This window comes from Nyctibius grandis, chromosome 5 (assembly GCF_013368605.1).
Source record: "Nyctibius grandis isolate bNycGra1 chromosome 5, bNycGra1.pri, whole genome shotgun sequence".
NCBI classification, from domain to species: domain Eukaryota; kingdom Metazoa; phylum Chordata; class Aves; order Nyctibiiformes; family Nyctibiidae; genus Nyctibius; species Nyctibius grandis.
Genome location: NC_090662.1, coordinates 4,121,085 through 4,138,649, shown reverse-complemented (window position 1 = coordinate 4,138,649; position 17,565 = coordinate 4,121,085).

The window sequence follows — 17,565 nt, the reverse complement described above, 5'->3', positions numbered from 1 at the left end:
TTGGATGGGTGATCCAGAAGGAGGATAAAAGGCAGGCAGAAGTCCCGTTCCTCAGTGATTGTCATGAAGACAGGCATGTCCATCACCCTTAAGCTACTAGGAAAAAAATAAAGCTTAAAAATGCTGCTTCTTCTCCTTTTTTTTTTTTTTTTCAGCAGGTTGACCTTAAAGGGCAACATGCTCCACTCTGGTTTACAGGCAGATAAGAGCCACATCCTGACTCTGGGTGGATGAAGGGGAAGATAAGTTGCTTTCATGGATGTGTCTGGGAAAAGGATAAATTATCTCCTTTATGTGCCCTTTGTTGCTCCTTGCGCAATTCAGGGCTGTATCTCTGGCAGAGCAAACGCGTACTTGTAACACAGTGAAACGCTGTACATCACAGCAGGCCATTGCTCTCCTGACTGGACGGCACACTCCGTGCTCATGGCAAATGTCAAGATAAATGGATGGAGATGGGAAACACAGAAAAAGAGGCTCAGTGGTTTTCTGCTGCTTTTGATATTGGTGGTAGAAGGGGAGATGAATAATTATGTTCATAGAACAGAAGTGTCAATGAGATAAGGAAACCTGGTACTCGTGCAAACAGGTATCCTTCCTAAAAATCACATCTGCCTATTTTTGTCCTGTGCCAGTCCTTCCCTTCCTCCAGCTTTTGATTCTGTCAGGTGGAGCAGGCAAGAGAACAGAGCAACAGGCTGCCAGAAAACCTGGGTTCATCTCCTACCTCTACCAACGGATCTGGTGTCTTCGCCTGGGTGTGTCATTGTTTTCTCTTTAATCCTCCTTCTGTCTTCTCAAATATGAACAATATTTTTTTCTAAGTCTCTAAAGCTGTCTGGAAGCAAGCTTTGCTTTCATTATGCTTTCATATACAGTGAAAACATCTTCTCTCTTGGGCTGCTACACACTCCAGCCTTATGAACAGTGCTAGTTAGACAAAAAATGCCCAATAAAGTAGCAATGCTCAGTTCAAATGGCTCCCAGAGCTTCCTTCCTCAGACTTGCTCATCCTGAAACCTAAATTTTCTTTTCCCAGAGACTCTCTTTCACCTCCCATGTATCTGGATCAGGCAGAGGATCAGTAGTTTCTGTAAGTCAGAGCACAGCAATCTTTTATCAACGCAGCAGTGACAGAAGGCATACTAGCCTTATACTCTTCTCTGTCTCAATTTCTTCTATGCCCACATAACCCACAGTGCTGAGAGATTATTGATCAAGATCAGCAGTTATGGTTTTGTACGTGCAGCTGGCACTGGTTGTATCTCAAATAGCCAAGCTCTCAGCAGTCTGTTGTGATGCCTTAACCCAGGCCATTCCTCTGTGCATGTTAGCAATGGTGTTAACCCAGGCAGTGCAGATCGCAGTTAAAATTGAGAGTGCCTTTATGCCTAGTGCTGTATATCCTACTGATCAGGTGTGGGTAGTACATATGACTCCACATCCCAGATGAGCTTTCTAGCTCAAAGGAATTCTCCAGATGTCTTAGGTGTATGAAGGTTTTGAGCCAGCCCTGCCACAGATGTGGTACAGGATGATGCACTTTGGCAATCCATATACATTAAGACCACAAATATGGGTAGTTAGTTACTGCAGATCAGATGATGGGTTAATAAAAAAGGTTTTACTCATTTATAACATCAGAGCTTGTAATAGTGACCCCACCCTTCCTAGCATTTTTTTTTTTGGAAATGACTTCCTCCAAGAATAAAGCATTCCTGAACACAGGTCCTCCCAGTAGCCATGGGAAGGATGTGTCCCTATTAGAGCAGATGATTCACCCTAGTTAAAGCTCTTTGTCCTTTTTATAGGTCTTTCTTAGCCTTAAGAGTGCTTTTAACCAGCTCCTGACAAGATGTCAACTGAGTGATTTATGCCAATGGGCTTGTGGCTTGACCTCCCCATCCAATATGCTGAGCAAGCACATTTATAACACCAACTGCAATAAAATATTTGAAATTGAAGAGATATTCTGCCTTGTTCTTCCTGACAGGTATCTCCAAGGATTGCACTACAAGAAACTTGCAAGTTCTTCTTAGAGGGCAAATGAGCTTTTAGTCTTGGCAGGACAATGATAAGGGGTTTGCTTTCACTAACTTCAGACTCCTCCATCTGATCTGGTCATCTCTGCTGCCTTAGTATTTAAAAGAGAGAAACAGATGCTTTTAGGGATCAGTTTACCCACACATGTTTGGCTATCTGTTGTAGTATGAGATGAATTGCATTCTGGAGTTGCTGATTTTTCTCTGAACAGGGAGCCTAGACGATTGCTTTATTGGCCAGGTAAAATCCCATTTTAGGTTATAAACAGTTTCAGGGGCGGTATTGGAAGAAGTGGATCTGTGGGGTGCAAGACAGTTTGCTCTTGGCTTAAGCTTTGGTAGGAGTCAGCTCACAGGATCACATGCTAAAGGTTGAGAAGGACCTCATGGAGTGTCTCTGTTCATTGTGGCACAATTAATTCTAGAGGTTTCTTAGAAAGTAGAAGCACTGACAATGGGCTGATCTTCCTGAAAAAGGGACATTTTGAATTAGTGTATTAAGTACAAAGGTAGCAAAGACTGGCATGCAAGGTCACCACTTTTTTTGAAGGTGATCTTGATGTTTACCAATGGCCAGCAGGAGAAACACTCACACCACCAGGAGCTAGTGACTTTAGGACAACACATCACCTGCTAAGAATACGAAGTGGAGGTCCACTGGCATGTTTTATTCAGCACTTCCTGAGGCATATTCTTGCTGTAGCCAATGGGAACTAAAAGCCTGATGTCCCTGGGAAGAGTTTGGGAAATTTCTATGAGCTTTCTCTCTGGATTTCCCCAGGAACTACTGGCTGGTTAGCCTAGTACAGATGCTTTTCAAGAGTAGATGCTGACAACTTGGAAGAACAAACTTTGTCTACACAACCATGGAAACAGGTTGTGATTCATATGTTCAGATTTGAATGTTCTCTCAGGAACACAGTGGAGGAGTGGACATCACTCAGCTCAGTCCAGGTCTGGCCTAGCAAGAGTACACACTCCCTGAGAAGAATGATGTCCTCATTACAGCAAATGGTAATATCTCCACTGAGCTCTTTTATACTGCTATGAGCAACAGGGGCACCATCCTCCAGGAGGAGAAAAATGTGGCAGCCTGGCAATGACACCTGGGTCAGCACTGAGTTGTGAGCAGGGGCAGAAGAAGATGAGATGTTCAGGCTGTGTTTGCTGCCCAGACAGCTGCCTGCTTGCCCCAGGAAAAGGTGCCAAGAGAGGTTTAAATATCTGTACATTTTCACGCATGGGTTCAGCTTGCATGTGTATGTGTGTGTATATGTAGAGCACTCTGAATGACCTTAAGGTTTTCTACAACTTGGGAACTGCTGAGCTAAGCCCTTTTAGTGGCCCCAGTCCCTGGAACATCCATGCTGCTGCCAAGGAAAATCAATGGAAATAGTCAAGTGGTGGAGCCAGCCTTCTGCTTGAAATGGGTTTTTGCCACCGGGACTTGAGGCTGAAAAAGGCTTTAAGTATTGAATGTGTCATGCTCATGATAAAAGGTCTGTCTTCAGAAGGGGTCACTTTCTCAGAGCCTGATTCCATTTCCTCTGGGTATTTGTTATTTAACCAGTCCCCTTGATCAGAAACACTCTGCCTGGCATCTTCAGATCTGCCTTGTCCCACTGGAGGAGGAGCTGTGATCCATAAGATGGAGTTTGGTCTTTATGTAGCAGGGATGGAATCCATTATTTCTTTTGAAAACGATGACTCTGCCTTTCAATTGGCCTTGGAAATGGACTGTTCCTGACTTCAAAAGACTGAAAGAATCTCTTATCAAATATCTTCAAAAGTTGTGAAAGGAAGACTGAGAAATGCCAGCCAATTTCCTCTGTTTTTGTAGTAACTTTTTAATGTTTTTCGAGTTCTGCTCTGGAAAAGCAGTTGGCTTGAATTAATATGCAGCGTGTTTGTTTTCTGCTGCTCATGTGTATGTGCACTTTACTTGATTCCCGGAGATTGCCTCAGACTTGTTTTCTCAAAAAGGATTGAATTGTTTATTGATCTTTGCTATTGTTCTGCATTAGTGTGCTCATCTGATGCAAGTTCTCATTTCTCGCTTTGCTGCAAATGAGGGCTCAATTAAAAAGAAAAAAAAGCAAACCCACGCCTTGTATTTCCTATTTTGAAGAAACGCAACAGCACTGACTCAGAACTGAAGAGAAAACTGAGAATGGTTGTGATATAACAGGGTAGGGTTTACCTGGAGGGGTGATGGAGGAAGGAAGCTGTGTATCTCAACTCATGCCTACGTTGTGTTGCAAGGGAGGGGTTGCAGGAATATTGACTCCCCACACCCCCTTACATTATGTCAGCCTTCAGTTCAAACTGGATGGCTCATTGTACTTGCAGAGAGGGGAGGATGAGGCTAGTAGAGGATAAGACTCTGCACATCCTTGCCTAATTCTGCACCTCAGAGTGACTGTGGAGATGTCTCTCACTTGGTGTCTCCAACTCCTTTCTTGGTGCTACAACTCTGCTCTGGAGGGGTCACGAGGGATGGGCTAAGAATGGGCAGTATCAGATTTTCCAAGGGAAGGAAGGAAGGAAGAGATAACCACAACCCTCCTGTCCTCTGTTAACAGCACACACTTCTTGCCCAGTCTTGGGGAAGAGCTTTTGCCACTGACATGTCCTTTCTGACCCAAGGATCAGTTGTATCTGGGGGACGACTGAGGAGTGGGAGGCCAGATCTCCTTGCTGGACTAACTGAAGGGGAGATACATAGAAAAAGAGAAATGCAGCTGGTAGGTGTGGGTACATGGCTCTTCACTGCCTCATGGCAGAGAAGCAAGTCCTGAAGATGATTGCAGGTGTTGGAGGCTGGGCTTGTCCTCTAGGAGATGTTGGTGGGACACCAAGATATTGGTGTGAATCTCTGCACAGCAAAACCTGCCAACCAGATCAGGCTGTCTGGACACTAAAAGAGCTGAATAATAAACAAGACAACAAACTAGACAAATGGGAATAATGAAGGAGCGAAGAGAGAAGAGGGAACAGGGAGTGAAGAGAGAGGTCCTAGAAATACCTCTGATGAAACAACTGCTTTTAAGCATCTACGAGTACTCGAGGTCTTCCACTTCCTGATGAGGGTGTGGAGGGCTTCTTTCTTCTTTTATCACTGCCCTTCCCCCCTATTGTTAGTTCTCAAATGGATAATTTTTCTAGCTTTTCACCACGTATCCTAATTCAGTTTGCTATGTATGGAAACTTCATCAATCACAACTGACTGAGAAGGGCTACTGCCTCTTAACCTCTGCCTTAGCTTTCTGGGCCAACCACCCCTGCGAATGGCACTGTAGTGATATCAGGCCTTCAGAGTGGTGCCACAAAATGACACAGAAAGGAGTGTTTCCCACTCCTTATCACCAGTCTCACCCCACAGTCTTTCTCAATGGTCTCTTAACCCAGGATCACTTGTCCCTGTGAAGCTGTTAGGGTGGGCTGCTCTTGTTCTTTGGATTTTGTGCTATCCTCCATTTCAGGGAGGAAAGAAAAGACCAACCACAGAGGCTCAGAAACCTGATGTGGAAGCCCTCGGTCCAGTTTGATGGGCCAAACAGGCTGAGGTGGTGGAGAAGAAATCCTCCAAAAACATATCCTTGAGTTCTATTGTCGGGTAAGTGGGCTGTCCTTGCCCCTAAAAGGGCATATGAACCATCCTTGTGAAACCACACGTCTGAAGACAGCACTGCTTCATCTGGCTAGACACCGTGTACACGTTCAGACCAATTGTTTCCTCCTTGTGACCCAGGAGGGTTTAACCACACTTGGTAAATTTTTTACACTGGTCTGAACTACATGCTGTGTAAACAGTATTTTTTCTCTTGAGGAGGCAAGAAAAAAAGAGTCTTCGAATTAATGTATACCACCTAACATGTGATTCCAACTGTGTGTCAGAGGGCAGTGCTGGTTCTGTGATCACCTGCCACATGCTGTGAGGACCAAGAGCTCTGGGAGCATGGCTGGGATAGACTTCAAGGCTGCTGTTTCTAAAAACACTGATTTACCACCCAAATTTCCACTGACTGTTGGGACATTAAGACCTGGGGGGATATGTACAGTAACCTGCTTCACAGGCTATGTCTGCACTAGCCTGTTAAACTGGAAGGTCACAGGCCCAGCATGGGAACTTAAAAAGCTGGGTAGTGCCTCACCCTGTCTGCTGGCCACCAAACAGGCTAGTGAAATGTTTGGTTTAGTTGTAGCCATGGGGGAAGTTGTTGGTAGCTCACTCATAAACACACATGCTCATATGTATAAACACTCTCACTTCAGTACATGTATTTTGTAGAATCACAGAATGGTTTGGGTTGGAAGGGATCTTTAAAGGTCATCTAGTCCAACCTTCTGCAATGAGCAGGGACATCTTCAACTAGATGAGGTGGCTCAAAGTCCCTTCCAAGCTGACCTTGAATGTTTCCAAGGATGGGGCATCTACCACCTCTCTGGGCAACCTGTGCTAGTGTTTCATTACCCTCATCATAAAAAAATTCTTCCTTGTATTTAGTCTACATCTACCCTCTTTTTTTTTTCTTTATTTTCCATTCTGGGGCTTTTGTAAAACAAGCAAATAAAAACCGCCTTACTGAAAAACCACTATAACAAAACACTTTCATCAACAAAACACACAAAACAAACAAACAAACATTTGGTCATTTGAAAAAACATCTATGCATATTCCAAGGAAAATATCATTTAAAACACTGGGGTTTTTTTGACAAAATTTTAGGAAGAAGAAAAAAATCAACTCCCTGACTAGTGCTGTCCAAACTCAAAGTGCAAGAGGTTGAAAGCCCACAGGAAACCTTCAGAGATAAAGGTTACCCAGACCCCCCATGAAGGGAATCAAATTTCAAGTACGTATATGATTTATGGTGCTCTGCAGTCTTGCAAGGATTCAGTAAATGTCTTTCTCAATCTGCTTCATAGCTTACACTGTTCTCTGCAGACTACCCTTGTTTTTATACCATACATTCCCATGCAATTTCCAAACTCAGATTGTATTTCTCGAGATTGGTCATGAAAGAACCATTTAACTTCCTTGGGAAAAGGCCTCTGCAAAGGATGAGCACAGGATCTGCTTATGGACGCTCTAAGCGTTGTGAACCACCACCATTTCGTACCTGCTAACCTTGTGGGAACGCATGTGTAAGGGCTGGTTTATTTGCTTTCCTTGCAGTCATTTCAAGGACAGCTTTCTGATCACCAACAGAGCAGCACTGGCCTTTTGGTACCTCAGACTGAGCAATGCTGCTTTGATACATCACTGTTTTAACACAGCAGCCTTTTGGCACGGTGAAGCGCGGCAGAAGGGCAAGTTCAGTAAGGGTTGCATGGAGGAAAATATGGGTGGGGGTAGGTGTAGATCATGGGGCCCTGATGAAACACAAGGTTTGTGAGGAGCAAAGAAGCTCAGGATAGGGGCTGAGAGAAGGAATTACCAGCAAAACAGAGGACAGTGCTGCATCTTTCTAAAACACTTCAGAGGGTGCCCTGCCTAACTCACAGCCAGGGATGTTTTAGCTGTCACTGAGCTGTGTAAGTGGACTCAAAGCTATATTTAATCACTGAGGCGTATTAGCCTACAGACAACCAGAAAGCACCCTAGACTGAGCTTATATTGGGAAAAAAGCTCCTGTAAGGCATATGGGCATCTTCACAAGATAGTTTGCAGCATCCTTTGACCCGTGTCCTTTCTGCAGTGCATCAAATGAGCCAGGCTGCAACTGCTCTTTCAGAGCTTCTTGTTGAGGTCTTGGATGCTCTTTTTCTTCACTTTTTTATTTATACCTTCCTCTTCCAAGACCTCAGCAAAAACCAGGATCTCCTTGGTAACCTCAGCCTTGGCAAGGGAGAAGACCAGAGTGGGAGATCCCAGAGGCAACAGGGACATTTTCTGTTCCCTTGTCCTGCTGGGACTCCACCCAGAGCACCATTTGGCAGCCTACCTGCTCCTTGGACACCTTCAGGAGCCTCTGGGCTTTAAACATTCTTTTTTTTTCATATTTTTTCCCCCTCTTCCTCTAGCTTTCCCCTTTCTTAGAGAGGTCTGTTTGGCTTTGGTAGGGCAGCCTGACCCTGTCTGTAAGAGGAAAGACAACAGAAGAGTGTCTGCAAGGAGACCCCAAGAGAGAGGTCCAAGCAGGGCAAGCACATGTAATACCCCCCTCCAGATATTCTCCAGCTTCCAGTTATTTTCAGTGGTTTGTCTAGCTAGTAGCCCCCAAGGGATCTCTCTTTTCATTACTCGTCTTCTAAGGTATAAGACCAGACGTCTCAAGTGGAGACACAACCTCTTAAACTTTCATATTTAATAACTCTTATTTTTTTAACTCCATTAAAGCACGCTGGAAAGTGGATTCCCTTTACCAAACAGGGGGGAAGAGGTTTAATCGGGGCAGACTTTAGGAGGATGATCGTTAGGTAGAGATCTGAGCTGTGTTGACATGTGTATATTACAGCTTCATCTTTAACCTCTGTCCTCATGGAGCCAGCTGGGAGATGAGGCTGGAATTAACCTTTCCCCGCTGCAGGATGCCCACAGCTATCTGCTTACTGTAAAGTTTTCTTTTTCTTTTTTTTTTTTTTTTTTTAATTATAGTGATTTCACGCAGCTGTTGGCATCTTCCTGCTCCTTCTGTTAACATAAGGTTTGTAAGGAGGGTCTCTTTTCAGGAAGGCAACTGTTTTTTCTCATTCCTCCACTTAATTAGGATGTAAGCTTCCACTACAAAAAGACGTCAGAAGTGACACTGGGCTCTCCACGTTGAGGGGTCATCTGAATGAGAGGTCTACAGGCAAAATAAATGATGCTTAGATCCTGCTCAATGGTCAGGGTTTGCATCGTGCAGCCAGTTAGTGTTTGTTGGATCTTTTAGCACTTTATTACACATAGCGATGAGTTATTTGACAGTTTATCTGCATTCACAGAGGTGTCTGTGAAATTGGCTTGGGCACTTACCATCCTTGGAGGTAAGCACCCAAAATAAGAGCTGGATCTAACCATCCTTGTAGACATATGGTCATTATCTGAGCATGAACCTGGAGCAATGGACAATAAAAGCAGTCAAATAAAGCTATGAGATGAGACTCTTCCTCCACTTTAAAATCATGTAAACTCTTCCTATTGTCTTCTGCATTAGTACCTGTGACATTGCAGCTCTTCAGAGCTTGCTGGACTCCTTAGGACCCCATTTGTAAGAGCACATTGACAGCAGCAATGAGGAAAGCTCCCCCTTCAAGTCTGTATCCTCTTTTACACTCAGCTGAAAAATACAAGCACAGGACTGATGCAGAGACAATGCCTGGACCATATTTTAAACCCAAAGTGTACCCAGAGCTCGAGGAATAATTCACTTTGTTTTGCCATTGGAGCAAGCGAGAGCAGAACACGCTCCCTGCCACCGAATAGTTGCAGGTCAGAAACTTTAGATGGTGTGTCAAGAAAGCTGAGACAGGGGAAAGTGAGGTAGCAATCCCATAGGTGATATTTACAGCAAGTTCTGATGCACTTTGTTAGTGTTTGTTGTTCATCCTCAGCCACTGGGACTATTGTACCATTCTTCGGTTTTGTTTGTAAAGAAATGATAATTTCTAGGAAAAAAACATTGAAACAAGTGCAACATTGCATTCCAAAACCCAGTGAAGTCAAAGTTTTACTTATTTTAAATTCTGACTGTTTTGGGTAGAAAACACTGGTGAATTCTCAACATTCAATGGTTTCAGAACCATCCACTACTTTTCCCTATTTCTCCTAGTTGTGTTGAGAGCAGAGATGGAGGACGTGGGGGAAAAGAGGAGAAAAACCTGTCTTAGCTCCTTTGACATGGGCAACACCTCACTTTTCTTTTGGACATACTTGCATTCCTGGTGCTCTTGTTCATCTGGAGCTTCACTGTCCTTCAGGGCATTCACTGCTGGGGTGCATATTTACCCTGAAGTCATGATCCCCCACCAGCAATAGCTAGTCCAGGAGGTGTATTCCCAGTCGTGTGACACTGCCATGGCCCCAGTTCATGTTACTGTGCTCTTTCTTTCCCATATGCACATGGCCTGTGGAAAGAGTCTTGTTGGCACATTGTAGCTGTATTTTTGGTGACTGTGCTTCTGAAAATTGTTCCTGTCATGAAAAAACAGATTAGTTTTAGAAACATGGAGCCCATTATTGTCATTGCGTGAAGAAGCACTTGACCACTTTTGAAAAGTGGTCAGTGGGAGCTGTGCTTTGAAGCTGAAAACAGACTGTGAAGGTCTGGATTTCCACACAAGCAAAGAAAGTGCTACATTGAGCAGTTTTTCTCCATAAAGACCCAGGTAGGAATGTGATAGGTCTCTGCATCCAGCTCTGCACCTTTCAATTCGCCAGTGCTCCATCTCTGTCAGTGGAAAAGACTTTGCTGGGAAGGGAGGCACATTTCCTTAGGGAACAATCTCAAAGAATGATTAGATAATGCCTAGAGGCAGGAGGGCAAGCTCAGGGTCATGGTTTGTGGAGGTCCTTGGGGTGGATCCATACTGCAAATACCCTGATGGCAGAAAGTCACAGCAGAGGGTCACTCAGATGTCAGCATTTCCTGGAGAGCAATGTGGAGCATCAAGCTCAGGACCTCTGTCATGGTCTGCTAGGTGCAAAGGCTTGGACTTACGAGGTTTGCAGGCTGTGACTGCAATGGTAATTAATGGGGATTTTTCCTTGCAGGTCATTTTGCAGGAACCAGACCTGTTGTGCAGGGCACTATGGGTCCTGTGGGGCTGTTATACTGGTCATGTCAGGTGTGCAGAAGGACAGGAGCTGGATAACTGTCTAGCAGGGACTTCCTTGGACGGGGGGACAGGGGCCACCTCTAGGTCAGTTATTGCCTCTTCTTTGCTCACTAGAAGTTCACGGCCTCGTTCCTCTCCAGATCCCCAGCCAAAGTTCCCATACTTCCAAAATCAAAGAATAAATGCACATGGTGTGTTCTCCAGGGGAGAAGTGTGGGAACGATTCACACCACTTAATAAATGACAGGAAGATCTCTGATACTATTCAATGGAGATAATATCCAGTGGATCTAGGACAGGACAGGTACACTGGTTTCCTTCTGTGCACGGCTTCTGGTACCTTTGTTTTCTTTAAGGCTGATACAAGTCTGATTAGCCACAAAGGGTGGTTTGGAAGCTGGGATCCTCCCTTTAACACAGGGCTTGCTCAAGAGAAGATGACTGCAAACTCCTCCAGATCTCCCTTTTTAATGCAATTGGTTTTCAAAAGCTCTCCTCCTCATCACACAGCCTGATGGGGTTAAACACCTCTGAGGAGGCTGGAAGGAGGAATGTTTTTAATCTCAGTGATTTATTAAAATCGTCTAAATATAGCCAGCTGCAACAGATAAAACTGCTGCCCTCTGCACTTCAGAAAGGTCCTCCCTGAGCCAGCTCTGCACAGAAAACATTGGCAATGGCTTAGTGACCTCCGGGACATGGTGGTACCTGCCGGACAACTGCTGGCCAAATCCATCCCTGGCCAGCTTTCCAGCTGGGCTGCCTTCTGCCAGCTCTTGCATCTCCCGTGGTCGTAGGGTTTATGGAGAGAGGTGTCACGGGGGCAGCGGAGGTAGGCACCGAGCTCGCTGAGAAAACTGCTCCCAAAAAGATTTCAAGCCTTGGCTGATAGCAGCAGGAGGAAGAAACAAAAAAAAGGTCCTGGCAAAGTGAGACAGAGGGATTTTTTGTTTTCCCCTGAAGGGATTTATCTGGGGTATTTGTGCACGTGTGTGTGTGTGTGTGTGTGCGCATGTACACACTCCTTTGGGGTCTCTACCTGAGATTTGATGATCTGGAAGACAAAAAGATTATTCATGAAGATATTTCTGTCCTTCAAATCCCTGCTATGAGCAGATCTTGATCATGCTTTGGTCTTCCCCTCCCAGCTGCGCTCCCTGGACCACCAGATGAGCTCTGACCAACGCAGTGCTGCAAAATCTCATCCTTCAAATTTAGTGTTTGAGGCTGGGGGATGAGGCAAAAGAGGCATCTGAATTTCTACCCCACACCTCTCCTGCTCGTAACAAATGGTTGCAACAAGGCAGAGTTCAGCGATCTCTGCACTCCAGGCCAAACCAGGGCTCTGCAGGACGTGACAGCTTTGATTTGTGCCTGTCCAGGGCCCACCAGAGACAAAAGACAGTGTCAAGAGTAATTCAATGAGAGTGGCAGGCAGACCCAGCAGCGCTCTTATCAGCTGGGGGAGGCAGAGCAGATCTGAGGAGCGGAGCAGAGCAGGTACCAGGAACCAGATCTTGAAGTTACATTCCTCACATATGTGGGATTTCCTGCGGTTGCCCCTCAGTTTTCTTTGTAAATTGCAAATCTAAAATTTGCAAGAAAAAAAAAGAGAGTCTTACTGAAAAAAAAGGTAATTAATTTCCTGTGCTGTATTAATCTATAAAGTAATATAGCAAAAAGGAACCCTTAGCCCAAGATAGAGAGACGGTATTGTTTAAACCCCAAGAGAAACAATGTTTAATTTAATTTCACAGGTAGCTGTTTTGCAAAGTCTCTGAGGGAGGAAACTCTTCCAATAACACCACTCCAAGAACTCGACACAATATAATTTATATTGCCATTGTACTGAAAGACCTCAGTATGTTGCACACACATGCGGGCACCCACGCACACCCACAGAGAAACCCTCCTGTGAACTTCCAATGGAATAACACAAAAGCTAGCGGGAAAAATGGACAAGAGAGGTGGAGCTGGCCGAAGTCTCAACACAAGTCTGTGATGAGCCAAGAGTAGGATTCCTGGTGTCCTGTGCCTGTACCCTTGGGATTGTGTTGCCCTACTGCCTGCCTTTTATTTTTACAGGGCTTAGGAGACAAACAGTCTCTACAGGGATGCTGATTTTTTGCTCTCTTTTCAGTTAGAGCAAGCCTACAGAGAAAGCAAATACTTTCTTTTTGTGGCCTGACTGAATGGCACAACCATGCCAAGATTGCACCATCTCTTTCTGGTGCTAATGCCACCAAAAGGCATTGCTCTGCAGGGTAAGAGAGCAGACCTCCAGGTACCATTGCTCTTATTCCAGCTTCTCATCCATTCCAAACTTGATGGAAGTTGCAGTAAATACCAAGAGGTTTCAGTTTCCATGGACAGAAAGTACTGATAACCTCACAGGCAGCCTAAAACTATAGTCCAAACCCCAAGGGCTGTAGTGTTTCAGTACATTCTGGTAGCAGTTTAATTTCATTGACTCCTCTGGGCTCTGATCTAACCTTATCCCAAAGTGAGGAGAAAAGCCTTTTTCCCATGTTATTTCCCTCAGACAGTGAGCAGACCTGCCATCTCTCACACATGGAGAGACAGACTTGCAGAACTGGCTTCCTCCTCCTCCTCTCCTGCTGTTATTGCATGCCTTTCCCTCTGACAGCCCACCAGCCAGACCCAGCAGGCAGGGGTGAGCTGTGATTTCCAGCCCATTTGCATGCTAAGGTGATAACTGAGAAGGGGCGAGACTATAGCACGCCATCAGCTGGTGTGTCATCTAACTAAATCCCAGTCTCCTGTAGCCCCAGGAAAAGACACACTTCTCAGTCACAAGCTGGTGCTGCAGCCTGGGGTCTAGAGACCAGACACTGCGCTCCCACAAAATCACAGAATCAATCAGGTTGGAAGAGACCTCTGGGATCATCGAGTCCAACCATTGCCCTGACACCACCATGTCAACTAGACCATGGCACTAAGTGCCTTGTCCAGTCTTTTCTTAAACACCTCCAGAGATGGTGACTCCACCACCTCCCTGGCCAGCCCCTTCCAATGTCTAATGACCCTTTCTGTGTGTGTGTGCGTGCATGTAAACACTCCTTTGGGCTCTCTACCTGAGACTTGATGATCTGGAAGACAAAAATGTTATTCATGAAGATTTTTCTGTCCTTCAAATCCCTTCAATCCCCTGTTATACAGCCCTATGACGTGCTCTTCAAGCAGCTTTCATGGGAGCTTCTTGCCAAGATCTGTACTGTGATCCTGCCGGCTAATTTGGATCAGGGTGGGACAGCCTAGCCCACATCAGTCACTCCTCTGGAGAAGAGATACCCAAGGGACTGGGGGTTTACGGCTCAGGGGCATCCACTTAGCTCCACTAATCCCTTTTTGGTTCAACAGCTGTCCCATGGCACTTTGCCATCAGTGAGCTTGTTGAGTGTGAAAGTCTCTTGCTTCACAGCTAGCTTTGCAAAATCTATGTTATTAGGATTTAAAAAAAGTTGTGCCTGGTCCAAGATAAACAGAGAAACCCAAGCAGCCTGTGAGACCAGTCTCCAGAAGGGAGAGACTTGAGAGGGCAGATTAGAAAATAAAAAGAGAAAGAAATGTATATGTCCTGGCCAAACTATGACTAAGGCGAAGATAGGATAACGGCTTTCAGTTCTTTGAAGAACGTAAACACCACAATGTGAGAGCAGATACAGTTCAACGAGATGGATGAGGTCAGGCAGAGAAAAACATTTGCTGCGGGTTAGGAGATGATTCGAGGCCACTGTGGAGGTTATGAATTATTCAGAGGGAGGAGCAGAAGCCCTGTGGCTGTTGTCCATTTAACACGGACAAGCCCACGCACAAGGAACATGCCTGGATGGTGTGGCAGTGGCAGGCTGACCTGAAATCAGATGGGAGAAGCCAGTGAAAGGAGACAGTTGTTCCTCTGGGTTTTTTGTGGTTTCTGAGAGCAGGACTTGATTTGCCCACTGTACCCACATAACCCTGTATCCTGGGCTGCATCACAAGCAGCGTGGCCAGCAGGTCGAGGGAGGTGACTCTACCCCTCTGCTCCCCTTTGGTGAGACCCCACTTGCAGCGCTGCATCCAGCTCTGGGGTCCTCAGCACAGGAAAGACATGGACCTGTTGGAGCGGGTCCAGAGGAGACCACAAAAATGGTCAGAGGGATGAAACAACTCTCCTATGAAGAAAGGTTGAGAGCATTGACGTTTTTCAGCCTGGAGAAGAGAAGACTCTAGGGAGACCTTATTGCAGCCTTTCAGTACTTAAAGCGGGCTTATAAGAAAGATGAGAACAGACTTTTTACTAGATCCTGTAGGGATAGGACAAGAGGTAATGGTTTTAAACTAAAAGAGGGTAGATTCAGACTAAACATAAGGAAGAAATTTTATATGATGAGGGTGGTGAAACACGGGAACAGGTTGCCCAGAGAGGTGGTAGATGCCCCATCCCTGGAAACATTCAAGGTCAGGTTGGATGGGGCTCTGAGCAACCTGATCTGGTTGAAAATGTCCCTGCTCATGGCTGGGGGTTGGACTAGAAGACCTTTAAAGGTCCCTCCCAACCCACCAATTCTATGATTCTATGGTTAACCCCTCTGCAAGCACAGCTTGCAGCTTACCTAGTGCACCTGAGATGCAAACTGTGCCACAGGGCTGAGAGATGAAGAAGGGGTACAAAACCCCTCCTGCAAATGAAATACATCTACATTTAAGAGAACCTGGTCTCAGATGCCCGAGGTCTCTGAATGCCCAGGGTGCAACTGGTGTAGCCAGCCCTGGCAGCTCACCAGTCCCTGCGAAACAGTGCTTATATTACAAAACAATTCCCAAACTTTAATCAGTCCTTAATTAAGAGGTGCCTCAGAACTAAAAGAGCACATTGCATTTAAACTCTTTGGTGCACTGCAACAAGAGATCATCCTCCTGTCTGCAGTCCCTGGAAGCCACATCTTTCCAAAGGGGCAGATATTTATTTCTCAAGCAGTACTGAGACCAATGTGACAGTGCTTTTAAATAACATGGTTAAAATAGGGCCACAGAGAGATCTAGTTTTTGCTTTTCAGCCTACCAAATCAAATAAAGTGAACTTGACACAGAAAAAAACTCGCAGGATTTTGAAGCTCTAAAGACAATCACCTGGAGAATCTGTGAAACCTGGTTTCACAGCCAAATCTGTAAGTCTAAGCTCAGGCATCTGGGAGTAGTTTCACTGTGAGAATATTGCAGTGAAACTTTTTTCAGCAAGTAAGTCAATGTAATACTGCAGGAAGTAGAAGAATTGGTATTGCTAAGTCTTTCAATTTGATCATGAGTATGTGTTTTTGAGGTAAAGTCCCAGCTGCTGAAATAATGGTGTGTCGTGGGATTCCCAGAATTACGTTGCAGTTGTAGCACACTTGGTTGCAGAGAAAACCAGCAAAATGTGACAGCTTCACCATCAGAAGGCAAATAACGGTCTTGGGCATGGTCTCAGCAGTCTCCTTAAAATAGGCAGGGGCAAAAATTAAATTGGAGGTAGAGACAATGCTGTCCCTGAGGTGAGGAACACTGCAGATGGGGATCAGCACCAAGATAATGAAGTGCTGTCTCAAACGTTGGCTGGAAGATTTTCCACCAGCCATCAGTATGGGCATGAAGATTTGCTTGCCAGTTGCCAGCTTCTTTTGTGTTAGAGAAAAGCCAGAGTAATTTATCCATGGTGGAAGGAGAGAGGGTGGAGAACGCCAAGGTGTTTGGGAAGCTGGACCTCATGCTGTCTGTTGTCCTCTGTGCAATGTCCAACTTCACCTGAAGGCTGATCCTTGTAGGAGCACGAAGCAGAGCTATTAGTACCCTTTCAGCAAGGCATGCACAGAGGGGTGGAGGCAAAACTTACTGAAACAGAAGATTTGGGGGGAACACAGTAGGGCAAAATGTGCTGAACATGGCAACTGAATAAGGGGCAGCCCAGATTATCCTGGGGTAGGGACAGAAAAGAAGTAACATTTTATTCTCGCTTCTCACCATCAGATTGCAGGGAACAGCGCTCTGAACCTTGAGAAAGCAAGAGCTGGGACCACTTCTGCTGCCAGACAAATCCTGGCGGAGCCATATCCTCTACTAGATGCTGACAGAGTTGTGAATTAAGGACTGTGTGTTGATGTGAGGCAAAGACAGCCTAGAATAGATTTTCCCTCACTGAGAAGGTATTAGCGAGTTGTTTCTACTTGCTCAGTCTGGGAAAAGAGCTGCAGCAAGTGCCCTCCCTGAGAGCAGAGTAGTTCTCTATAGCTTGGGGTAATGCAATGTAATTCGGACAGCGTGGGAAAATCCTCTGAGTTACCCCAGAGAGACGAGAAGTAGATAGCTGGGGGGAGGATGTGGGCCTTCCTTCACTGGAGGTCTTTAAGGGCAGGTTACACAAACATCTGTCAGCGGGGCCATAGGAGAGCTGATCCTGCCTTGTGGGGATGTAGTGGATTATGTGACCTTTTCAGGTCCCTTCCCACCCTCTGAGACTGCGGGCAGAAGGGAGATGGAATAAATCCTTTCTGGCAATTTGGGGGGATGTGTGTGTGTGCATACGGCTCTACTTGCCTGGGTACAGGCAGCACCATCACGAATGCAATAGTGTGGGCTGAGACCTGGTTTGGGTGCAGTTCTTTGGGACTCATCAGCACCTGCAGCCCTGTTCAGCTGCCTTTTGTGCTTGCCCATCTCTTCTTTGCTGCATTAACCATGGATTTAGATCTGAAGTGGCTCGACTGAGACCTTCACAGAGGGA